Below are 26,608 nucleotides of genomic sequence, written 5' to 3'. Positions count from 1 at the left end.
ATATATAGACAAACATCCTTGAAATGCAGGGTCATCATGGCATCAGTTAACAGGACATGCAGGAGATCATGCAGGGTAAACATTATGAACTTTGGAACTTTACATTTAATAAATCTAGAACAGACCTCCAGAGCAGAAAAGAGGAAAGAGGGCATCAAAGAAACCCTCAAGTAAAAGCCAGCCCCCTCCTCTCTCTGTGGAACCTTCTCTACTGCTGCCTAGTATAGCAGTTCCTTTATTAGAGATGGCACCAAATGGTTATAAACTATTGAAATGTCCTCACTGTTGCTCTCTGTCTAGCTCACAGCCCTGTTGGCCCCTACTTCTTTTTGACCTGAGCAATTATGCTTTTGAAAGAACTTTTAACCCTTTAACTACTATTCATATGTCTGGAATCAGTAACTGGGCCAGCTTTTGGTAGGACAGTTACTACTGTATTTTGGTATGGGTGGACAGAACAGCTATGCAACTGATTTCATAATTTTGCCCTTCTCCAGTTTCATGAAAAATTTCCTGGGGGTGTCCAAAGAACAATTTATCTGGCGAGGCATTAAAGAACTGCACCTTAACTTCCTCTGGCAGAGGTCTAGTTCTCAGCTAATCAAGTCTTTGATCACAGATACTATTACTGACAGCTCTAGATAATATATTCACTGCATCATAAGCACATGTATATACATTTAATAGTATATGTATCCACTTGCTTTCCTGTTATGGTGAACTTTATCAGCTTCATCTTCAGGTCTGCTTGAGTGAGTGTTCCTCCATCTGTTGGATGACTTCCCCTTGTACTGTTTTCATCTGGGTTTGATAATTAACAGCCTTAAAGACTAGGGTTTGCAAAAAAGCACAGACCTTCTCCCAAGGCAATCTAAGACTCTACACTTTCAATCACTGGGAAGGGTGCTCTAGGCAGGAAAAATCTTTGAACCCCTGGCAGCATTTACAGATACCACAGCAGAATCAGGTACTGAGTTTTTACATAGGAACTTAAAGGATCCTAGACCCTATAATATGGTCAGGTTTCCTTCAACCAAGAGACTGAGAATCTAGTTATATTAAAAGTATTTACAAATGCCTCGGAGATAAGCCAGACCCACAAGATCTGTATATATCTTTTTTAAGCCTCTACTTCCCCAGATCCCATTTGAAAAGATCAGTCATGAAGGCTAAGGTTCTCCCCAAATGAGTGGCCTTCTCTCTGAATCATATCACTCGTGAGGACCATCTGGGATTTATCCACCCCTCTGATTCAGAGGATTCTGATCCCCCTGCCCAGCTCTTCCTCTCTCTTTCTTTCTCTGGAGAGGGCTGCCTCTTCCTCTTCTGAAGGACAACCCCCACAATGGAGGTCTGATCTGGCCCAACTTGCAATAACTAAAAAAGGGCAAATGGTCTTGCAATAATCTCTGTCAGATTTGAAAGGAAGTTTGAATGGTGTGTTGATGAGAGGATGCACCCTGTACATGTATCTGATACACTAGCAAGGTCTGTGAAATGGTGAACCTCTGCATGTCAGAAGAGACCTCAAAATGGTGGGAAGGTCCAAAACAAGAGTTAGGACTTGCAGCCAAGAGTCCTGATACTCTACTAGACCATTCTGAGCATACTCTCTGATTAGGAAACAAGGGATCTCCCCCAAACTTTCAAAGTTATGCAGCATTGTATGCTAGATGTAGACCATTGAGAGATGGCATCAGGGCTAACTGCAGGAATAGATACTTTAGCATGGCTGGACATTCTCATGGCCAATGGTGTGATGGTCTTGAGAAAGGCAAGGATAGTGGCCTCAGCAATAACAGGCATCTCAGGGCAGGCTGTACAGCAGCCTCCATACTGCCACTGACCTCAGAAGGAGCACCCAGGACATAAGCACAGTCTCTGGTCTCTCAATTTTCCTTCTCCTGATTGGCCTGCTTCTCAATGTGCTTCCTGTGTCATTTCATGGGGAAAACTCAAACTAGATGACCATCTACAATCATTTGATCTGGCAGTCTGCCACAAAACGGCTTTAGGCTTCCTCTGGACCATCTGCAGAGCTTTTTCACTTCTCCTTAAGGTTTTCTTGTTAAATCCTGCACAGAAACTGCCAGAAAGTAACTAATGGGAAGGCTGTAAACTAAGCGGGCACTGAGTATGAAAATTCCTATGTAGAACCTGATGCCCATACACACATCTACTTTCTTTTTCAGAGAAAACGTATTACATCCACAGCCTATGATTACCAACAAGCTCAAGTCCAAACCTGACTTTCAATCATCAAGAAATGGCACAAAAATTGCTTTTCCCTAAAAGGGTACTTATCTGCTTAGATGTGCCAGAGTCATATCAAAAATATCCAACTGAAAGTTATGTCTAAAACTGAGCAGATGTCTAACACTTCTGACAGCAAGAAGGAACTGAAAATGGCAAAGGCTGATTACTTCCAATACCAGAACTGTGCCGACATCCATGGGAAAAAAAAAAGTCAGCTGTGGAGGGGGTGCAGAGCATAGGACGACAGATCTCACTTGTGGCCAAGTTCCCACAGGATAGTACTACAGTGATCCAACACAAAGTACAGACTGAGAACACTCAATCCAAACATCTCCTCAACTGTCAAAGGCAGCCTGGCCTCGTTTTGTCACCCATCCAAGCTGAAGTGCAGCAGCGAAGAATTGGACATACTCGGCACTGTGCTGTACTATGGGCCAAGCAGCTTGAAAATGATTTACATTCTGAATGGTTCTAATGCCTGTCAGCCTCCGTTATAATCTTATCAAGAAGGTCTTATAATTTGTTAAATTGGACAGGTAGAAAATTAACACTTGTTCAATTTAAAATAAAACTTAAACCTGGGGAAGGAAATTCAAAACTCGAGCAGATGACATCAAGCATTTACTGACACAACATTTTGTAGGTAAGAGGCTTACAGTGCAGAAAACTATTCAGCCATTTAAGGTATAATCACAGATGTCTTACAATCAATATTTAAAAAGAAAAAAAAACATGCTCCTGACACAATGCTACAAGGCCAATCTTCTACTGTGTGTACTTAAGATACTGTGTGTGTTCAGTAATAAAAGGAAAACCAGAACAACACTGTTAAAGAAGATGCAGAGGATTACGAAAGAGATTTACTTCATGTGAAGGTACTAAGGCAGACCTGCAGGGCAGATGGCTGAATAACAGCTGCGCCATGATTTTGTGAAATTTATAAGATGACAAAATGGACAGCCTCTCTAGACTCAGACGAGGCCAAGAAGGGCCATTGTCTACAACTAGGAAGATAGGAAGGAAGAACAACTATGAGGTTAAAAAGGAGAAAATTGCTTGGTAAGGGACAGAAGATCCAAACCATAACTTGACATCAAAGTCAGCAGGTCACCCAAGAGGTATGAGGCAGAAAAAAAGTAAACTTTAAGAGAAATAAAAACACCTACAGAAATCACTAAAATACTTTGTGGAAAGTCAAAAGCAAATGGAAGAAGATAGAGAGAATTCAACCTTTTTCAATGAAACCGGAAGAAAGTACATATGTGCAAATAAACTTGCCATAACAGTAAATGGTCTAATGGACTGTTGCAGTGGCCTAAGCTGCATGGATTATACTGTGCCAAGGATGTAACAACCAGACTGTTTTCAAATCTTTAGGGCACCTTCTACATACCCTAACCATTGTGGGGCTTTTGGAGAGGTGCATAAAAGTCATGGTTAAGGCACCAAAAGCTTCAGAATTTTCTTGCTTCAAGAAGGGTGGTTAGAGCCCTGAAAGGAAATGCTAGATAAGGAAAATAACACTTTCTGCATATGTGTGTGTGTGTGTGCGTGTGTGTGTGTGTGTGTGTGTGTGTGTGTGTGTGTGTGTGTGAGAGAATAAATACATCCACACCCTGGCAATACTCCTAAAATGAAACAAAAGGGACGGGGGAGGGCACTGCTAATGCAACAGTGATATAACATCTACTGTTATGACAAATTTACTTACACAACTGTACTATGTTCAATATTTAGATCACTGTTGAAGTAATTTAAGCTGTGAGGGTAGATGAACCAAAGTTTATGATAATACAGGTGGAAGGAATTTAAGAATCCAGGATATCCTGGAAAATGGTCCTAGCAAAGACTGCTGTATATGTAGTAAAGGAATCCAGTTTGTAATGTTGTATGAGGAGTACATATACCGGACCAAGTTGTTACCTCTACAATAGTTCACCCATTTCCAAAAAGCAACAGAAAAAGCCAAAGCTCTGGTACAGAGAGCTTTAACCTGTCTGGAAATGGCATGTTATGGTGAGAGCAGCAGAAAGAAATGACAGAAATGTCTGCTTTGACTCTGGCTGTCCTTTTTTCTTATCAGTGGAAACAAATAGTGGACTAGCCTTCGTGAAGGATGTTTTCTGCCCAAGTAATATCTGAGCTGTCTGTAGGCATTTGTAATATGTAATGCTGTTTTTCTCCCTTATTTTTAGGTTCTGGAAAAATACAGGGAGATTAATAGATTTGTTAAAGGTAAACTCTGACACCACTTTAAGCATAAAAGGGTTGACTCACCATTAGAGCTTGCAACTCCAACACTCTTCATGCAAAAGTCAGAGGAATGGTTAACAGTTTTCAAGTAAATAATCTTAAATCAGTCTGATGAGCTAGTTCAAATGGAAGTGTTACTTTTTACAAGTACACTCTTACGGAGGAGTCAACTGTTTTATAGGCTGATGGACAAGTAAAATTGCTTGTGAATACCTTTCAAAAACTGCTTGATTTGAGGACAAGAAAAAAAAGAGGGGATCTAAGGGCAGACAAGCAGAAATGCCTAAAAGAACTCTTTGTGGCATTGCCAAAAGTATCACAACAAATGAGCAAAAAAATCCAGAGAATAACAATTCATACAAATATTCCAAAATCAGAGGCTTTCAGGACTTAAAAGGGTCCTGGATCTTAGTGTGGTACCAAACAGAAAATCTCCTCCACTTGCACATATATGATTTCATGGTGAGTTTTTTTAGTCCCATTAATTAGCTGCCACACTTTCTCAGAGAAAAATGCATCTCAAAGAGGACCAAAACTCTACCATTCAGGCAGTCAAAGTGTTTTCAGACAGGGGTATATCACACAACATCTGTTTTTTGTGAGTAAATCCAGTCTGTTGGGAAGCCTGTGCTAAGTGACTTTGGCCATTTTCAAAGTAATGAAGAACCACTGTTACTAGAGTCAAAAGGGAGTCGCTACACTATCTTTGGAGAGTCCTTCCTGACCTTCAGAAGAACCCTCGATACCAATGAAAAGGGTGAAAAAGCATACAGAAACATTTCTGTCCATGGGAATGAGAAGGCATGAATCTTTTAGGCCTTCTTGCAAGGAATCCTGGAGCAGAATTTTTTTAGCTGTTTGCTTTGAAAGGAGGCATACAAAATTATTAGTAATGTTCCTCACAACTGGATTGCTTTCTGGAAGACACCCAGGTAGAGTTTCCATTTATGAGGATCTGTTCTGGTCCTGTTTGGTTTGCCTGATACAAGGTTTTACTCTCGTGGAATGAATGAAGGCTGCAGAGATAAACTGAGCTGAACTACCACCGACCAAGAACATTGTGGCAAGTCTACAAAGAGGGCAAATCTGGTTCCCCTTGTTTGCTTATATATATATATATATATATATATATATATATATATATATATATATATATATATATATATATATAAAATTTATGTGGTATTGTCTGTGATAACTTGCAGAGGTCCAGGGGCCATAATTTAAGGCTTTTAAAGCATTAACTACTGCCAGCACTTCTTTGACATACATATGTTTCTGTCAATCCTGCTTATTCCACAGATCTTGCACTTTCAACCCTTGTGATACAGCCATCCAAGGGAAATCTGAAGCATCTGTTGTGACAGATAGAAATGAAGGCAGAAGGGGGAGGGGGACACCTAGGTTGAGAGAGAAAGTACAGTTGTGTACACTTACCATAAATGTAGATGTTCGAGTGTATTCACTGTTGCAGTCATTACATTTGGGTAATTTGCTAGCAGGTTGCCCTCAGTCGGCCTGATTAACAAAGTCTTGGGTCCTACATCGGCTGCTGTCCTTTTTTCCATGACGTCAGGTAGTCAGGGGTATAAAACATGCAGCCGACGCCTTTACATCAGTTTTTCTTGCCTCAGATGTCAGGTGCCCCCCAAAAGGGGAGCAAAATATATATAAATAATTTAAAACACAAAAATATACCTCCAAACAAAAGCAAATACACCAAAAAGGCTATTGAGTGTAGTAAAAGAAAGGAGAGGTATAATAAAGAGAAAAAACAAGGGGCTGGAGGGAGGGTAACCAGGACTGCAACAGTGAATAGACCCGAACATCTACATTTATGGTAAGTGTACACAACTGTACTATGTTCTTCATGTTTCACTGTTGCAGTCATTACATTTGGGTAGATTCCCATAGCTATGGTTGGGAGGATGGATTTATACAGCATTAGGACCGGCTATAAGGCCCTTCAAAACAGCAGTGGCAAAGCCAGCTCTGGATTTAAAGAAAATTGGTAAATTATAGTGCTTGGTGAAAGTATGAACTGAAATCCAGGTAGCAGCTTCTTCAATATCCCTGGTAGGGACACCTCTGAGAAAGGATGCAGAAGTAGATGCAGCCCTGGTGGAATGGGATCTGATCCCCTGGGGGATAGGTTTTCCATGGTGCTTATAACAGAAATGAATACAATGGCTTATCCATTTGGAAATGGTTTGCTTTGAAATAGCCTTCCCCTCTGCCCCTGCAGCAAATGCTACCAGCAGTTGTTCAGATCTTCTTTGAGATTTAGCCCTGTCCAAGTAAAATCAAGTTGTCTGTGTACATCCAATGAATGCAGAATTCACTCTCCCTTGTTATGTGGATTGGGAAAGAAAGTTGGCAAATGACTTGACTGATTAAGAGCCACACTGGATACCACCTTAGGCATGAAGGATGGATTGGTCCTGAGTGACACCCTGTCCGCATGAAAGATGATGAAGGGCTCCACTGCCATAAGGGCCTGTAATTCAGAAATCCTTCTAGTCGAAATGATTGCTAAAAGGAAGGCTGTTTTCCAGGAAATTAATTTTAAGACCGCAGTAGCAGCTGGCTCGAAAGGAGGTAGAGTGAGTTTCTCCAATACAAAGTTAAGGTCCCAGGCAGGGGTTGGAGCTCTCCTGGGTGGCCTCAAGTTTTTGCCCTCTCTGAGATGCTGCTTTAGCAGAGGATGAGAGAAGAGGGGGGGGGGGGTTCCTGTGTTGTAAAGAGCTGAAATGGCTGAGGCATGAATTTTTATGGAAGAAAAAGACAGTCCCTTGTGAAGCATCTCAGTTAAGTATTGCAAAATTTTAGGTAAATTTGGCACTGATGTGCTCATCCCTTGAGACGGATTCCAGGCACAGAATCTTTTCCAGTTGTCAGCATAACATTTTCTAGTACTAGGTCTTCTCGCCTCCAAAATGACATCCATCACAGGTTTGCTGAGGGATGCTAAGGGGGAATTTAAGTGATTAGCCAAGCTGCAAGATTCAATGTTTGGAGCTGAGGGTGCAGAATTTGGTTGTTCTGCTGAGACAGTAAGGAAGGTGTCTGAGGCAGGTGCCATGGAGGAATTTGTGACAGACTGGGTAGGAGTGGGTACCAGTGTTGGAGAGGCCAGTCTGGAGCAATCAAAATAATTTTTGGTTTGTCCTGTTTGACTTTTAATAGAACTTTGGAGAGCAGAGGCAGAGGGGGAAAGGCATAGACCGATAGGTTGTCCCAGCTGAAAGACAAAGCATCCATTTTCCCGGCTTTTTTGAGGAGTTCTTTTGCAAAATTTATCCAACTGGTAGTTCTGGGGTGAGGCAAAAAGATCTATGTCTGGGCTCCCCCATTTGTGTGACAACATGTTGAAAATCCGTGGTTCCAGTTTCCATTCATGTCAGTCCATGAGATTCCTGCTTAGTTCGTCTGTCAAAATATTCAGGTTTCCTGGCAGAAATTGAGCTTGTAGTTGTACTTGACAGCTCAAGGCCGAGTTTCATAATGCCATGGCTAGTCTGCAGAGGGGGTAGGAATGTGTACCCCCTGCTTGTTTATGTACCACATGACTGTGGTATTGTCTGTCTTTACCATTAGTTGTCCTGGAAGAAGGTAGTCCTTGAAGGCTGTCAGTGCATTCTGTACAGCTAGCATTTCTTTTTGATTGATATGAAGGTGCATTTGATTTGGGATCCATTTGCTCTGAATGCACTTCCCTGCCAGATGAGCCCCCCATGCGTAGTCTGATGAGTCTGTAGTTAGGGTTTGGACAGCATGGGTGGTGAGAATGGCAGTCCCTTGTTTTGGTGACAGGCCTCTGCCCACCATAGGAGCTCTAGTTGCAGGCAAGGTGTGATAGGAATCATTGTTTCCAGGCTGTGACAATGTTGACTCCATAAACGTTTTAAGTACCACTGAAGTTTCCTCATATGCAGTCTTGCATATGGAATTAGAAGAATGCAGGAGGACATGAACCCCAAGGCTTGCAGTATTTGTCTTGCAGATAGCAGGGTTTTTGTGACCACCTGTTTGAAGTAAGTCGCCAATTGAATTAGCTTTTCTGGCATAAGGAAAGTCATCAGGGCAGTTGTATGCAAGCTTGCATCTATGAATGTAATTTTTTGTGAGGGTACTAGTTGTTATTTCTTTTAGCTTATGGTGTACCCTAGACAAGTTAGAACCCTTTTCACAAACGCCAGATGTTTTAGAAGAATGGACTTGTTTTCTGCCTGAATTAGACAATCGTCCAGGTATGGATATATTTTAATATTTCTTTGCCTGCAAAATGCAATTACTGGAGCCTGGCACTTTGTAAATACCCTGGGCGCAGTAGATAAGCCAAAGGGCAGTGCAAAGAACTGATAATGCAAGTAGCCTGCTTTGACGCGGAGGTAGCTTCTGCAAGATTCCCTGACTGGAATATGCAGGTAAGCCTCTTTTAAATCTAGAGTTGCCAACCAGGCACCTTTGCCTAGCATAGGAAGTAAAGTACAGTTGTGTACCTACCATAAATGTAGATGTTCGAGTGTATTCACTGTTGCAGTCATTACACTTGGGTTATCCTGCTGGCAGGCGACCCGCAGTCGGCCTGAGTTCCAAAGTCTTGGTCCGGCGTCGGTTGCTGTCACCTCTTCCCTGACGTCAGTGTACCAGGGGTATAAATGTTGCAACCGACGCCATTTTCTTCAGTTTTTCTTGCCCCAGATGTCAGCTGCTCCCAGATAGGAAGGCTGAAAAGATAAAAATATGTCAAACAACCATGCACATATTACTATAATCATTTCCTTCATCCACAAGCAAATACACCACATAGGTAGTATAGAGTTGAGAAGTACAGAATAGTCCCCCGGAAAGAAGGGGATGGAGGGTGGGTAACCCGGACTGCAACAGTGAATACACTCGAACATCTACATTTATGGTAGGTACACAACTGTACTATGTTCATCGTGTTTCACTGTTGCAGTCATTACACTTGGATAGAATCCCAAAGCTGAGATTGGGTGGCTGGGTCTAGATTGGATTTGGTGAGGCTAACAAGCCCTGCAGAACTGCAGTGGCAAAGCCTGCTCTGGATTTGGAGTAGAGAGGTAGGTGGTAGTGCTTGGTAAAAGTGTGCACTGAGTTCCAGGTTGCAGCTTCTAACATGTCTTTGGTTGGTACCCCTCTGAAGAAAGCTGCTGAAGTGGCTGCTGCTCTGGTAGAATGAGGCCTAATGCCCTTAGGCACAGATTTGCCATGCTGTGCATAGCAGAAGCGGATGCAGTGTCCTATCCATTTGGAGATTGTCTGCTTTGTAATAGGATCTCCTTGTGATCCTGCAGCATAAGCTACAAACAGTTGCTCAGTTTTTCTGAAAGCTTTTGTTTTATCCAAGTAAAATCGTAGCTGCCTGTGTATATCCAAAGCGTGCAGAAGTCTTTTCCCTTTATTCTGGGGATTTGGGTAGAAAGTAGGTAAATGAGAAGTTATGTACCTACCATAACGTTCCATGTCAGTTGTCTTCTTCTCGCCTTCTTTCTTGCTGGATGGGTTCAGAGCCGAACCTCGGCTCCAACTCAGCCTAATACTAAAGCTCGAGAGCTATTTTTACCAGCTCGAGTCTATGCTATGTCCCATAATGCTAGGCGTCATATACCCAGATCTCGTTTGGTAGCTAACACTATGGACATATATGTCCCACCACAACAGAAAATAATCCACCTAATCATGGATACATATATAAAGATATATACATATGTACATATACCTCTCCACAAGACCTAGCAGAAGGGGAGCAAGGGAGTTAGCTACGGATATGACTCTGGTGGCTATAGCTTTTCACAAGGTACTCTAGATCTTCCCAGGCTAGGGGGATGGAGGGTGGGACGCAAGAAAGAAGGCGAGAAGAAGACAACTAACATGGAACGTTATGGTAAGTACATAACTTCTCAATGTTAAGTTGTCAATCTCGCCTTCATTCTTGCTGGATGGGACAGCGTCCCTAGCACCTAAGTCCTGGGTGGCTCAATGGAACAAACTCTTGAGTACAGTGGAACCAAAATCAGCCCGACTTCTGGAGGCCATATCCAGCTTGTAATGAGAAATGAAGGTATGAGGAGAGGCCCAAGTGGCCGCTGCGCAAATGGAATCCATTGGCAATCTTGCCTGAAAAGCTACTGAAGAAGCTAGAGCTCTGGTTAAGTGGGCTCTAGGCTTTGTAGGGAGTTCCCTGTTCCTCAACTGATAGACCAACATGATAAGACAGGACAACCACCTGGACAAGGTTACCTTAGAGACTGGTCGGCCTTGCTTCCCTTCCGCATAAGACAGGAAGAGCTGGTTTGATTTTCTCATCTTTTTAGTTCTATCCAGGTAGAAGCGTAATTGACGGTGAACGTCTAAACAATGTAACTTTCGTTCAGCTCTATTGGTATTATTTGGGAAGAAGACAGGAAGATCTATGGTCTGATTCAGATTTTTCTCTGAGAGTATTTTGGGTAAAAAGGATGGATTGGTCCTGACACTCTGTCTTTGTGAAAAACAAGGTAAGGAGGGCAAACGCAAAGGGCTTGAAGTTCCGACGCCCGTCTCGCTGAGGTTATGGCTACTAAGAAGAGTGTAAGAATGGCTCTGCTCAGTCTGTCCGCTATGACGTTGGACTTCCCGGGAATATGCGTTGCTACCAGAGAGCAACTTCAACGAACAAGAAGCCGCCGGCTCAAAGGGAGGGAGAATTAAAGAAGACGGTACCAAATTTAGGTCCCACGGTGGGGGAGGATCCTTAACCAGAGGCCTAAGCAAAAGGGTTCCTTTTAAAAAGGCTTTGCAAAGCTTGTGGGACATGATGCTGGTCTCTGACAAGCCAACGTGGAAATTTGCAATAGCTGCCAGTTGAACTCTGATGGTGGCTGAGGAGGAGCCCAACCAAAAGAGTTCTGCCAAAAACTCTAGAACTGTCTGGACAGGAGCTGTAAAGGGGTCCACGTGTTTTTCCCCTGCCCAGACAGAGAAACGCTTCCATTTGCTAGCATAAGTCTTTCTGGTGGTAGACTTATGAGAAGCGAGGATGATATCGCAAACTGGTTGAGAGATAAGTGGAAGCCTGGCTAGGGTTGGAATTGGAGCAACCAAGCTGTGAGGTTGAGAGATCGAAGAGACTGATGCAGCCCACCCGATTGATGGGTCAGAAGATCTGGCACTGGGTCCAGATGCCAGGGCTGCTCCAGTAGATGGCGTTGCAGGAACGGAAACCAAATTTGTCGAGGCCAGTAAGGGGCAATGAAGATCACTCTGGCTCTCAAGGCAGTTGCTTTCTGGACTAACTGAGTAATCAATGGAAAGGGGGGGAATGCATACAGAAGACCCCGGGGCCAATCGTGGACTAGAGCGTCACTGGGGGGGTAGACCTGGTAGAGGGAAGAGGGTGAAGAAGTCCTGGCACTTGCTGTTTTGAGGGGTTGCAAAAAGGTTGCAGCAAGGCTGACCCCACCTTCTGAAAATTCTTTACGCTACTAGCTGGTTGAGAGACCACTCGTGAGGTATGAGAATGGCTCTGCTCAGTCTGTCCGCTATGACGTTGGACTTCCCGGGAATATGAGTTGCTACCAGAAACCGTTGAGAAAAGATTGCCCATTGCCAAAGTCTGAGTGCTTCTCGACATAGGGGGCAGGATCTGGTTCCGCCCTGCTTGTTGATGTACCACACTACAGACATATTGTCTGTCTGAATTGCAATAGTCCCGGTGGGTAGAGAGTCTTGAAGGGCCTGCAACGCTAACAGTACCGCTCTCATTTCCAAGACATTTATGTGCAAGTGGCATTCGAAGGGTTGCCATGTGCCCTGGACTGTCCTGCCCTGAAAATGCCACCCCCCCCGATCAGGGAGATATCCGTTGTCACAGTGGCAACAGGAGGAGGAAGGACCACAGGTCTGCCCTGAAGTACCTGAGGGGAGACCATCCACCAAGAAAGGTGTCTTTTGCATGACTGAGTGATTAGAATGCTGTGTGACATGGGGAGCTGCTGAAAGGACCACTGGGAGAACAGCATCCACTGCAGGATCCACATATGAAAACGAGCTAGGGGGAGTAAAGTGATTGCTGCTGCCATGAGACCAAGTGTTTTCAGTACATATCTGGCTTGGACTCTGCTCTCCTGAAGTAGGATCTGAATATGGTTGCGAATGTCCGAAACTCTTTGTGTAGGCAGTTTTGCTGATAGCTCCACCATGTTTAAAACGGTGCCTATGAAGGTAATAGACTGACAAGGCGACAAGGCAGACTTTTTGAAATTTATAGAGATACCTAGCGCATTGCACGTTTGTACAGCGTAATCCCTGGATTGGAGTAGTTGGTGCCTGGTGGTGGCAGTAAGGAGCCAGTCATCTAAATATGGAAACACCTGGAATCCTCGTCGTCTCAGGTGAGCCGCAACCACTGCCATGCATTTGGTAAACACCCTGGGGGCTGTGGTGAGGCCAAAGGGCAGGGCTCTGAATCGGTAGCAACTGGCTCCCAGCCAGAAGCGGAGAAACCTTCTGGAGCGCCTGTTCATTTTGATATGGTAGTACGCATCCTGAAGGTCTATAGAGCACATCCAATTGTCCTGACCCAGAAAGGGTAGAATGGACTGTAGCGTGACCATCCGGAACTTCGTTCTTTGAACAGACTTGTTCAGCCTGCTGATATCCAAAATAGGTCTCCAGTCCCCTGTCTTTTTTGGTACCAAAAAGAACTTGGAGTAGATTCCGGATCCTAGCTGGTCTGCTGGGACTGGCTAGATAGCTCTTTTTCTTAGCAGCTTTGAAATTTCTAGGGCTGCTTGATCTCTCAGACCGGGTGGAACGTCTGGAAGGGGCCCTTTTGGCTGCTGTGGGGTGTGGATAAAGGGGATTTTGTAACCCTCGGATATGATCGACCGTACCCATCTGTCTTGCATGAGAGAATGCCAGGCTTTTGGGTACAGTGAAAGTCTTCCCCCGACTGCCTCCGAAGTTGGACAGTCGGGCAGCTCCTCAGGGGTGCTGGAAGGGTTTGTCAGAGAAGGATTCTCTGCTACCCTGATTTTGCGGACCCCCCCTGCCCCTAGGGTGGCTTCTGTTATTGTTCCCTCCTCTGCCTCTGGAGGGAAGCTCACCACGTGTGTCAGGCAGTACTCCCTGGGGTTTCCGGAACAACATCTTCCCACCCCTTTGACCCTTAGGGTATGGTCTAGAAGGAGTGGAAAAACTGACTCCCACGGCAGAGAGAGTCTTGCCTTCCTGCTCACACCTGGTCAATGTATCCTTCACTTGACGCCCAAACAAGGCAGAACCGTCAAAGGGGGAGTTAGTGAAGGACTCCTTGAAGGGGTCAGCAAAGATGCAAAGCCACATCCAGGTGTGTCTCCTTAGAGCAACGCCCGTGCCTGCAGCCCTACTTGCTCCATCGGCTGCATAGGAAATGAGCCGCATGGAGGAGTTAACAATAGAGTTCAGGGTCCCCAGCTGGGAGTTGATCTTTTCCTGAGACCCCGAAGCTGATGGGTCCTGTAAATTATCACCTAGTTCTTTGAGAAGGTCTCTCTGAAGACGGGTGAAATGGCACAAATAATTCAGCGACCGCATGGCAAAGGTCACCGAAGAAAACATCCGCTTGCCGTACCTATCCATAGTCCTAGATTCTTTATTAGGAGGATGGACAGGAACTGAAGGGTCAGCCAACTCCTTCTTAGTGGCCGCCGCCACCACCATGGCATCAACGGGGACGCCCTTAGAGAGAAACTGCTTGTCCGAAGGGGCTGTAATAAATTTTGTGGGCCTCCGGGGAGTTGGTTCCATAGTATCCGGAGCCGTCCACACCTTCCGAGCCACCACCTCCATGAGTGGGTCGAAAGGCGGGGACACCCAGGAGGTGGAAGGGTGAGAACAGAACGCATCCAGGTACACCGACTCGTCCTTGGAAGGGCTGAGGGCAGACCAGTACCCCCTCTGTTTAAGGATCTCCAGGATGTCCGAAAATGAGACATCCTAAGAGGGGGACCTTGGGGACCCTTCCGAATCATCCAGGTCGGTGTCAGATGTCACTGACTCCGGGCATGTCCTCTTCCGAGGGGGCTCCCCTGCAGGATCAGGGGAGGCCTCAGAAGAGGAGGATACACCCAATGGGGGGACCTGGAGTGTTGGTTCTCCACGCTTGGGTTCAGGAGGGAAGGCAAAGGCCAAAGCAGGGGCCGATGGGGCCGACCGTGGCGCCGGTATAGGAGCCAGCACGCTCCTCATGACCTCGAAGGCGGCCCTATCAGGCAGGGAAGAGGGACCCAGCTCCGAAGAGATGAGAGCTCCTCCCGGCACCGAGAGCGACGGCTCCGAGGCAGAAGGGGCCGAACTCACCTGTGCCGATGCTCCGAGAGGGAGAACGGGGTCGGACAAGGGTCCGATGCCACTCGCCCCCTCGGAGCCAACGAGAGAGTTTCAGCACCCGGATCCCTCCAAGGACAGAGCCAGTGAAGGGATCAGAGCCGACAAAGGAACCGATAAGGGTGGGATCTGTTCCAACGCCCCCACGGTACTAACCCCGATGGCCTCCGGCTCCGAGCTCGAAGGAATAGTCGGAGGAGGAACTGGAGCAGGCATTGGGGTAGCCGCTGTCTGTTGAGATGGGCTATGCAATAACTGGGCTAGCACCTGTGACTTCAAAAGCCTACTGACTACCCTCTCGAGGTCGTGGTCCGATAGCCTGGAAGATCTAGAGAAGTGAGACCTATGGCTCCGCTCCGACAGTAAAGGGGACTTCGGAGCTGACCTGACCAACTCAAATGAAAGAGATTGAGAACGCTTTCTGCTTGGAGACGGCTCCGACACAAAGGTTGGAGCCGACTGAGGCCTCGATGCATCATTCCAGCCAGAACCAACGAGGCAGAAGGAGGTCCGCTCGGCGCCGGACATGGAGCCGATGGTTTGGCGGGCTTAGAAGGTTTTCCGGACAGAGGTTTGGTCGGAGAACCTTCAGGCTTTAATAAGCCCCTGAGGATGAGCTTATTTCTGCGTTCCTGCAGGACTCTTGGGCTAAAAGCATGACAGATGGAACAAGAGTCCTGCAGGTGCAGAGGGCGCAAACAATACACACAAGAATTGTGACCGTCTGTCAGAGACATCTTCTGACAGCACGAGTCACACTTCTTGAATCCCGATATCTTGGTATCCTTAGACATGATACCACAGGACCAGGACAAAACAGTCTAAACAAGTATACCAGACACAACAAGCACACAAACACTTGAAAAGACACACTCAAAAAAAAAATTAACTATACTATACTATGGCTCCGAACCCATCCAGCAAGAATGAAGGCGAGATTGACAACTTAACATTGAATGATTTGGTTTAAGGCCACATTGGAGACCACTTTTGGCATGAATGTTGGGTTTGTCCTAAGAGAAACCCTGTCCTGATGAAAAATGAGGAAATGTTCCAAAGCCATCAATGCCTGTAACTCTGAGACTCTTCTTGCTGAAGTTATTGCTAGAAGCAGAGCAGTTTTACATGACAAAAATTATAGATCAGCTGTGCTGGCTGGTTCAAACGGAGACAGTGTTAGTTTTTCTAAAACAAAGCTGAGGTCCCAAGTAGGTAGTGGTGCTCTCCTAGGGGGGTCTTATATTCTTTGCCCCTCTGAGGTACTGTCATAGTAGAGGATGTGAAAAAATAGGAGGATCCATATTGCAATGAGCTGAAATGGCAGAGGCATGGATTTTAATAGATGAAAAAGATGGGCCTTTGTCCAACATCTCAGTCAGGTATTGCAAAATCTGAGGAATATTAGGGACCAGTGGGTCGAGCCCTTGTGCCTGGTTCCAAGCACAGAATCTCTTCCATTTTTCTGCATACGATTTCCTAGTGCTGGGCCTCCTGGCTTCCAAAATTACATCCATAACAGCTTTAGAGAGAGGTGCAGTCTGAGTGGCTACATTATCTGCCATGCTGCCAGGTTTAAGGTTTTGAGTTGACTGTGCAGAATCTGATTGTTTTGCTGTGTCAGAAGATGAGGGATTTGAGATAGAGGCCAAGGTGGGCCTTGGGACAAAGTTTTTAGGATTGGGTACCAGTGCTGGTGTGGCCAGTCTGGTGCAATCAGTATCATTTTTTGCCTCTCTTGTCTGACTTTTAGAAGCACCTTGGTGAGAAGAAGCATCGGAGGGTAGGCAAAGACTGTCAGGTTTTTCCAGCTGAATGATAGAGCATCCACTTTCCATGCTTGAGAGTGATAAGTCCTTGTACAAAATTTCTGTATTTGGCAATTGTGAGGGGAAACAAAAAGATCTGTCTGGGCGTCCTCATTTCCTTGTTATCATGTTGAACACTTGTGGATTTAGCTTCCATTCGTGAGGATCCATGAGATTTCTGCTTAGTTTGTCTGCCAGTGTATTTTTTGTTCCTGGCAGGAATTGTGCTTGCAGATGTACCTGGTAGGTCAGTGCTGTGTTCCACAAAGTCATGGCTTGTATGCATAGGGGGTAGGAATGTGTGCCCCCTTGCTTGTTTATGTACCACATAACTGTATTGTCCGTTTTTATTAGTAGTTATCCTGGATGTATTAGGTCCTTGAAGGCTGTCAGGGTATTCTGTACAGCTATCATCTCTTGACTGATTGATGTGAAGATGCACTTGCTCCTTGGGCCACGTGCCCTGAATACATTTTCCTGCCATATGTGCTCCCCAGGCATAATCCGATGCATCCGTTGTTATTGTCTGTCTGGCTGTAGGTAAGGTGAAAGGCTGTCCCTTGTTGTGGTGACAGGCCGGTGACCACCATCGAAACTCCTGTTGTAGGCAGGGAATCAAGGTTATGATTGTCTCTAGGCTGTGACAATGCTGAGTCCAAACACTTTTTAGATACCACTGTAGTTTCCTCATATGCAGTTTTGCATATGGAATTAGTAGAATGCAGGATGCCATGAAACCCAGGGCTTGCAGAATTTTTCTTGCAGGGAGCTGGGTCTTTGTTGCCATCATTTGAAAGTAATGAGTCAGTTGCCTTTGTTTGTCTGGCGTGAGATAAGCCATCTGGGCAGTTGTATTTAAGCTTGCACCCAGGAATATTATCTCTTGAGAGGGCACTAGCTTTGATTTCTTTTCGTTTACTGTGTACCCTAGGCAAATTAGCAATCCTTTTACAAACGCCAGGTGCTTTAGAAGAATGTCCTTGCTCTCTGCTTGAATAAGGCAGTAGTCCAAGTAGGGATAAATTTGAATTCCTTTTTGTCTGCAAAATGCAATCACTGGTGCCAGGCATTTTGTGAAGACCCTGGGCGCAGTAGATAAGCCAAAGGGCAGTGCAGAGAATTGGTAATGCATTGAGCCTGCTATAAATCTGAGGTATCTTCTGCACGACTGTCTGATTGGGATGTGCAGGTATGCCTCCTTGAGATCCAAAGTAACTAGCCAAGCCTCCTTGCCCAGCATGGGCAGAAGTTGTTGAAGTGTTAACATTTTGAATTTTGGAACATCCAGGAAAGTATTCAGGATTGACAGGTCCAGTATTGGTCTCCAGGCTTTGTCTTTTCTGGGTACTAAAAAAGTCTTGAGTAAAATCCTTGTCCCTGTTCTTCTTGTGGAACTTTTTGAATAGCTCTCATAGCCATAAGAGCAGCAATCTGTTTTTGTGCCTCTGCCCATTGGTTTTGTGGCAGGTTTGGCATACCTTTTGGTTTTGGAAGCATGTGGAAGTGGAACCTGTACCCCTGAGAAACTATATTCAGCACCCACTGGTCTTGGATGATCATGTGCCAATTTGTTGAGAAAAGTGCTAGCTTCCCCCCTAGGGGTGCTGTCAACTGGTAAAAGCTTGGCATTTGTAGAGGGAAGTCATTGTGACCATTTCCTATAAGGTTGTGATTTGTCTTCTCCTCCTTTGGGGGCTGAAGCACCCCATTGTTTAGGTCTGTAGGAGCCTTGGGGCTGAGATCTGCCTCTTGGGCGTCTGTATCTGCCTCTTTGTGGCCTGACACTGGAAAGGACCAATTTTTTGAAGGCCAGTTTCTGCTAAATCTAGGTGGTTGAACCTGTAAGAAATCTTTCACCGTTTCCATTGACTTTGCTTTATCCTCTATTTTCTTTAACACCTCTTCTGCCTTAATACCAAAGTATCATGCTGTAGTGGAGCATCCAATAATTTTACTTTAACATGGTCAGGTAAACTTTGTCCTTTCAACCAAGCATGTCTTCGAATTACTGAGCCTGTAACTGCGGCTCTACAAGAAGCCTCTAATGAATCAAAACCACATTGCAGAGTATGCTTTCCCACTTGTTCAACTGCATGCAATAAATCCTGTATTTCTTTACTGTCAGGACTTTCTATATTTGTAACCATTTTCTGCTTTAACAATGACATGAGATACTGTTGATATTTAAGCATGTGAAACCGACAGTTTAAAGCTCTTACAGCTAAAGTAGCAGAAGTGTAAACTTTTTTCCCCCATCTGTCCACAGCTCTGGAATCCCTATCTGAGGGGACAGGATTTTTGGCAGTGGAAGCTTTAACCCCTTTAGGACCCTGAGAAATTGTTTCTGGGTCTGCAGCGGGGTTTTTATAAAGAAATTTATGAGAATCAGGGACACTGTAGTACCTGTCTGGCTTTACTGGAGCAGGGGGTAAAGAATCTAGAGACAGACTGAATTCAGAAAAAACATCTTCTACAATATCAAGCACAGGAGGGATAGCCAGGGGCCTGTGCTGAGGCAATAAAAGGAAATCTCTGAGCCTTTTCTTGGATTCTGAGTAATCCTGGCTCTCCCAATAGAAATGCGCCCTCATGGTGTGCAGGGTTTCCCCAAAAGAATAATCCTCAGGCGGTGAGGCTGAAGGAATGGATTTTCAGCATTAGAGTCCTCATTGGGAGGGAGAGAATAGCCCTGATCAGAAGAAGAATCAGAGGAAATGGAAACCTGATCAGAGGAATCATAATCAGTGTCTTGCCTAGGCCTTTTGTCAGGAGGAGGATAGGAGCCTCTGATTAAAGTAATAAGGTCTTCGGCCATTTTAAGCATCTGTTTCTTTGGCATGGATGGCTGTCCTGGAGAACGCTGCACTTGTTTCCTTGTCTTTAATGGTGTTTTTGACTTTGCCTTTGCTGCTGTAGTAGCCTTAACTGTAAGCTGTGAAGGTCTGAAAACACCCTCAGAAGCCAGTGCCTGCTCAGCGGCTCCGGACCCATCTGAGGGTATAGTTTCCGTAGGCCCAATACCTTGAGTTTCCACAGGCCTTGGTGTCTCCATGTGGCTATCGGTTAGGGCCTGTGGCTCTGAGGTAGCGGATGTCAGGGGCTGCGAAAGCACCTCACTGAGAAAGTACAGTTTTGTACCTACCATAAATGTAGATGTTCGAGTGTATACACTGTCCTGCACACCATAGACAAAGTGTTTACCACTAAGCCATGCCTGATATCCAAGTGTAACGACTGCAGCAGTGTAACACAATGAACATCTGGCGAACCGGAGACTGGCCTAGAAGAGGCTTCGTCATTGGTTTTGGACCTCGGATGCCGGTCTTTTTCTTTGTCTTTGCGTTTTTTTATACATTCCAGTCGTTGGTTGTTCTGATGGCATTATATAATTAAATCTTCGTCCAAAATAATGTAAAGCAAAATCAGACGTTTAATAGTGCGTTTATTGAATCTAGCACAAAACCGTCCACTAGTAATGTCATGGTCAGGGCCTAGGCAAGGAATGCAGTAAGAGTGAAAGTCCTTATGAGGTATTTGCTTCACACAAGAAATACAATTATTAACTTTTACTGACATCAGTCTGGAGCAAGAAAAAAAGTTTTCCCAACGGGGTACTTTTTATTGAAGACTTCGATTCTGAAATTCAATTTTGAAAATCTCAGGAGTTGGCCGACCGGCACTTGCGAACTGCTTTTGCTTCGGGCACCGTGCGGCAAGAAAGACTGAAGAAAATGGTGTCTGTTGCAACTTTTATACCCCTGGCACACTGACGTCAGGGAAGAGGCGACAGCAACCGACGCCGGACCAAGACTTTGGAACTCGGGCCGACTGCGGGTCGCCTGCCAGCAGGATAACCCTAGTGCAATGACTGCAACAGTGAAACACGATGAACATCTGGTGAAGAGTTAAGCATCTTGAATTTTGGACTGTCCAGAAAGGTGTTTAGAGTAGACAGGTCCAGAATTGGACGCCATGATTTGTCTTTTCTGGGTACCAGGAAAAGTCTGGAATAGAAACCTTGTCCCTTTTCCTCTTCTGGTATTAGCTGAATTGCCCCCATGTTTAGGAGGGAAAGTACTTGTTTCTGAGCCTCTGTCCACTGATTTGGGGGCAGGTCTGGCCATCTGTCTGGAGTTGGAAACGTGTGGAAATGAAATCTGTATCCCTGGGACACTATATTTAAAACCCATTTGTCCTGGGTTACAAGTTGCCAGTTTTTTGCATGAAGAGCCAGTCCCCCCCCCCCCAAAAGGGGCGGCTAATAGGTAAGTGCTTGGTAATTTTAAAGGAAAGTCATTGAGACTGTTTACCATAGGGATGTGTCTTGTTGCTTCCACATTTGGAAGCGGAGGAACCCCATTACTTAATACTGAAAGTTCTTTGGGACTGAAACCTGGTGCTTTTGGAATTTCTGGGTTTGGGTTGAGTGGCTATGGAAGGAACTGGAAAGGACCAGTTCTTAGTAGGCCAGTGCCTACTAAATCTTGGAGGTTGTAATTGTAAGAAATCTTTCACAGTTTGCATAGATTTAGCTTTATCTTCCATCTTTTTTTAAAACTTCTTCAGCCTTATTGCCAGACGGTCCTGCTGTAAAGGAGCATCCAACAATTTTGCTTTAACATGATCAGGCAGAGATTGCTACTTAAGCCAAGCATGCTTTCTAAGGACAGACCCAGTAACAGCAGCCCTGCAAGAGGCCTCCAAAGAATCAAAACCATATTGCATAGTATGCTTTCCAACATGTTCAGCTGAATCAATAAATCCTCTAGGTCCTTATTTTCCACACAGTCAGAAATCAACATAATTTTCTGTTTAAGCAGTCCCGTGATATGCTGTTGATATTTTAGCATATGGAATTAACAGTTTAAAGCCCTGATTGCCAAGGTTGCAGAAGTATAAACCGTTTTACCCCATCTATCCAGCGCCCTGGAGTCTCTATCAGAAGGGGTAGGATTTTTAACAGAAGAAGCCTTAATGCCTTTGGGCCCCTGAGAAATGGTTTCAGGGTCCGCAACAGGATTTTTGAAAAGGAATTTGTGGGAGTCAGGAACCCTGTAGTATCTGTCTGGCTTACAAGGAGCCGGAGGCAGGGAATCTTGGGCCATACTGGATTCTGAAAACACATAATCAACAATGTCTAGTACAGGATGTATAGCCAAAGGCCTATGCGGAGGAAGAAGGAAATCCCTAAGCCTCTTTTTGGATTCAGAAAAATCCTGACTTTGCCAGTGGAAATGCTCCCTTAAGGTATGTAAAGCACCTCAATGAGTACCGGCAAACTGGTGACTGGATTAGGAGAAGCGTCGTCGGCAGTTTCAGACCTCAACGGACTGTCTCTGTGTTTTTCTTTGCATTTTTTCGGTATTCCGGTAGTCAGATGGCTAACCGAAGTCATTTCTGGATAATTAAACATAGAACCAAAATATTTAGAAGCAAAAATGTACTAATGACAGAGACTGCACTGATTATTAAAGCACAAAACCGACAGCAAGGTACGTCATGGTCAGGGCCTAGGCAAGGAATACAGTACAAATGGAAATCATTATGAGGTATTTGCTTCCAACAAGTAATACAGTTACTAACTTTTACTGACATCGGTAAGAAGTAAGAAAAAGTTTCCCCAATGGGGTACTTAGCTTTTAGTTGAAGACTTCGGTTCTGAAACTCGAAAACAAAAATTTCATGAGTCGGCCTGCCGGCACTTGCGAACTGCTTCTGCTTCGGGCACCGCACGGCAAGAAAGACTGATGTAATGGTGTCGGCTGCATGTTTTATACCCCTGACGACCTGACGTCATGGAAGAAGGGACAGCAGGACCCAAGACTTTGTTAATCAGGCCGACTGAGGGCAACCTGCCAGAAGATTATCCAAATGTAATGACCAACAGTGAAACACAAAGAACATCTGGTCCACCCCCACCACACCAACTTCCTTCTCATAAACCCCAGCACTGGAATCTGACATGGAGTGTTAAGGCTGAGACCAGGCCGACCTGAGGAACCCCTAATTTTTTTCTCATGTAAAGTCTGGTCAAGAAAATCATGACAACCATAGAGGCCAAGAAAACAAGAATATTAAGACATTCTCTAGCAGATGTCAGAGATTGGATGGAAAAGCTCAGAAAGATTTCTTTGCAGAGTTCTAATTTATCCAGTAGAAGAAAAGCCCTTTCTACGGAAGTATCCAGAGGACATCCAAGAAAAACTATTCTGTGGGAAGGGATGAGAGACAGTTTAAGGTTTCAAGTGAACTTACAGAAAACTGAGTGAGAGTTTCATGGCACATGTCAGGGAACCCTGACGCCTGGAAAAAAAGTCTGCAAAAATAAAAGACAGTTGCCCAAATATGGACATATGTGAAAGCCCTGAAGTCTGCAGAAAGCAGTTACTGAAGACAGACACTTTGCAAATACCCTTGATGCTGTAGACAGATCAAAGGGTAAAACAAATAACTAATCTTGTAAGCTAGTTACAGAAAGTATTAAAAAACATCTGAATTATTTGGAAATTGGTATGTGATTATAAGCATCTTTTAAGTCTAATGGTCATATGAAACTGAGGGGGGTATGAGTGGTAGCAACATTTGTAGGCATAACATTTTGAAAGCTGGCACCCTGACAGAGATTGAGGAAGGAGAGGTCCAAGACTGGTCTCCAATTTCCCATTTTCTTCAACGTGAAACATCCTTGAATAAAAATATCTGCCCATCTGATGGAAGGACACTAGTTCCATGACCCCCCCCCCCCGAGGCAACATGTGTTATAAAACTTGTGGAAACAGAGGCATTTGGTTTACAGGATGAGGTGGGATCCCCTGAAAAGGGGGGGGGGGTGAATTCCCACTGCCATCTTCACCCCCTGCTGTACGACTTTCAGAATCCATTTGTCTGAGACAATCTGATTTCACTGAGGAAAAATGCCTACACTGAGGGACAGAATTCAAGGACTGCCAGAATGGGTGAGAGGGGAAGCTTTAAAGGACAAGTAGTAATTTTGACATTTCTGACTGTCCTTGGTTCTGTCAGGATCCCCCCTTTTTTTTGAGCCCCCTTACCACTGCTTTTTAAAATTCCATTTGATTGAACTTTACTGAGACTGCATATTGTGCTTCTTCAAAAATGTTCCTGAGTTAAAAGGAAATTTTTTTACTGAGGTTAGAAATGGAGGGTTGAAATATCTGGATAATCCCTTGAAACAATTTCCCTCTTTCATCATCAGCAGCAGAAGGACCATACAAAACATCTTTCTCAAGAGGAGAATTTAAAATTTTAGCTTTAACATCTCAGAGGAATTGGCAGTCCCCTCCCCCACACGCGTCTATATTATAAACCCAAAAGCCCTGAACAGCGAACACATGTACATCGACACAAACCGCGATGTACAATAACAGCGAAACATGTATTCAGTGAAATTCAAAACACCAAACATGTTTGTTTAACCAACAGCGCCATGCAGGTATACTGAAATCAACTAAATAAAAGTAAAATAACACACTTTTTCAAGGGGGGCAAGCCCCCCGCACCTCCGCTACTTAAATATACCAACTCCAAGATTGCACTACAGTGGGGAAAAGGATACATTTTCTTATCCCCAGGATCGCTCTGCTGGCTAAACAAATATGTTCAGTGTTTTCACTTTTGCTGAATACGCATTTCGCTGTTATTGTACATCGCTCTTTATATGTGGGTGTACATGTGTTCGCTGTTTAGAGCTTTTGGGTTTATAATATAGAACGCACACACACTACTGCAGAGGTGTTAAAACTGTTACTGCACTGACAGACCCTTGCAGAATCAATTCCTCTTGGACTACAAAAGAAATGCCTGAACAAAGGCCTGCAATTCAGTTACTTTTGTGGCTGTTGATGGACAACATTTAAGTATAGTGTAAAACAAGGTCTGAGCCAAACATAAATGAGGGTGACTACAGACAGAAAAGCAGCAGTCCTTTTACAGAAGGTAAAGACGATAACCTGTGACTTACACAAATCCCATTATATGTCAGTGGCATGGGAATTCACAGTTACTTCCTTATGTCTGGCATGAGTCATACAAAGCATTACGGGAAAGAGAAAGGCTTGAGGGAGGAAAGATCCCATTGATACATCAAACCCCTTTGGTAGCCATGTTGTGGAAAACAGGCTAAAATTACAAATAAAGCACTTAGAGTGATTTTGAGGTGTTAAAATCGGTCAGGAAACAGAGTGAAAAAATAGACTTCGTTCTAGGATGGAGTTTTCCTTTAAAGAGCGTTTGGTTACCTGAGAAGTAGGCGCAATTAAGACATCTAATATAGTTTTAATCTCTGAATATGATTAACAGTTAACTTTCTCATGTTCTCAAAAGAAGCCAGTTAAAATGTTAGCATGTGATCCTGTCACAGTTCATAATTCTAAATGTTAAAGTAGCAGAAGAATAAACATTCTTCCCATATCTATAAAAAACATTCCCCGGGCCTCCACTGAAAACGGGCTCCTGAGCCCAGTGGACCTCCCAGGTCATCAAACTGAAATAAATAAATAAACATTCCTGTCCTTGTCATAGGAAATGGAGTTAGCATTCTCAAGATGTTTAGCAGGAGATGGCTTAGATAAAGAAATCACTGCAGTGTCTAATCTGGGAATACAAAACAGAATCACTGCAGTGTCTAAACTGGGATTACAAAGCAGATGTGTGTCGCTTTGAATAACCTACCAGACTTTTGGGGAGCAGGAAACGGTCAGACATACTGCAAGCTGTTAAGAAAATATCATCTAAACTGATAAAATAGGAGGGAAGGCTGCAGACTGGAAAAAATCCAGTTGTAACAAATCATAACACTTTTGCTTGGAGATAAGGACTGCACTCTGATCCCACTGAAATAAATTTAGCTTGGCTCCAGTGATGGAAAAAGATAACTCTTCTGGAGGGAAATCTGAACAAATGCTTTTCTCAGATTCAGAATCGTAAACTTGAGAAGAATACACTGAAGAGAAACAATCCTCTTCTACTTCCTAATCTTCTCATTGGGATTCCATGTCTGGATGCGAGAGAAATATTCTTCTATTTAAGTCATGATTTAAAACATTAAACGGCTACATTAATCCCTTGGCAAATCCCAGCAAGTCTTCCCTGTTTACATTTAAAGAATCAGGAGAGAACAGACATTCTTAACTTTGTGCTCTTTTTTCCCCTGGGAGACCCCCCCCCCCCCCGGAAAATTACCAATCCATGTCAGGGCACTAGCTCTGGAATCAGGTGCCTTACACTTGGCTATGTGGCAAGACTTCAGCAGTTCCTTTCCGGAGACCAACAAAAATGGTTATCCATTGCCCAGAGAGGACAACCCCACAGACACAAATGACTTGCCTAACTCCCTGTCCTTAACAGCTTTTCAAGGGGACTGAGAAGTAACAATGAGCAGTCTGAGGAGCCAAGTCAAGCCACAACAGATTCACCATCACCACCTGAGGCAGTGAGGGACCCCAAAGGCTCACACAAAATTTTTCTATTGTGGATGGAAGAAGGAAGAACTGAGGAAATAAACAACTGCTACACAGTTAAGCTGAGAAGGAAGTATGAAGTCTGGGTGAGTCAGTGAATCTACTGACAGAAAACTTAAGGATTTGAGGTACAAAATTTCAGTGACAGTCCCCAAAAGCACAACATCCTGCCTATCACAGTAGTATTTCACACAGAAATGTAGAAGAGAAAAAAAATTTTATACAGTTTTTCACACAAGCATTCCTCAAGTAAAAATCATGTTATCAGACACTAAAGTCCCTAACAAAAACATTTCCTAGAAAAAACATACATTTTCAGAGAAAAAGTGCATTTTTTTTCTAAGTGAAAGTACACAGTGGAAGTTTTCCACTGAAGGCTATTTTAACTTTGCTAGTCAGTGTTACAAATCCACATAATGACAACACTTCAGTGCCAAGAAA

At 44.3% G+C, this 26,608-nt stretch overlaps 1 protein-coding gene across 1 annotated transcript in view; it reads right to left on the bottom strand.

Moving 5' to 3' along the window:
- Nucleotides 1-26,608, bottom strand: part of ERN1 (endoplasmic reticulum to nucleus signaling 1) — a 1,214,209-nt gene that overhangs the window by 760,107 nt on the left and 427,494 nt on the right. The gene's annotated exons all lie outside the window — the stretch shown is intronic.

This window comes from Protopterus annectens, chromosome 4.part1 (genome assembly GCF_019279795.1).
Source record: "Protopterus annectens isolate FY-2018-M chromosome 4.part1, PAN1.0, whole genome shotgun sequence".
NCBI lineage: Eukaryota > Metazoa > Chordata > Ceratodontiformes > Protopteridae > Protopterus > Protopterus annectens.
This window is presented reverse-complemented; position numbering and strand designations above follow the sequence as displayed.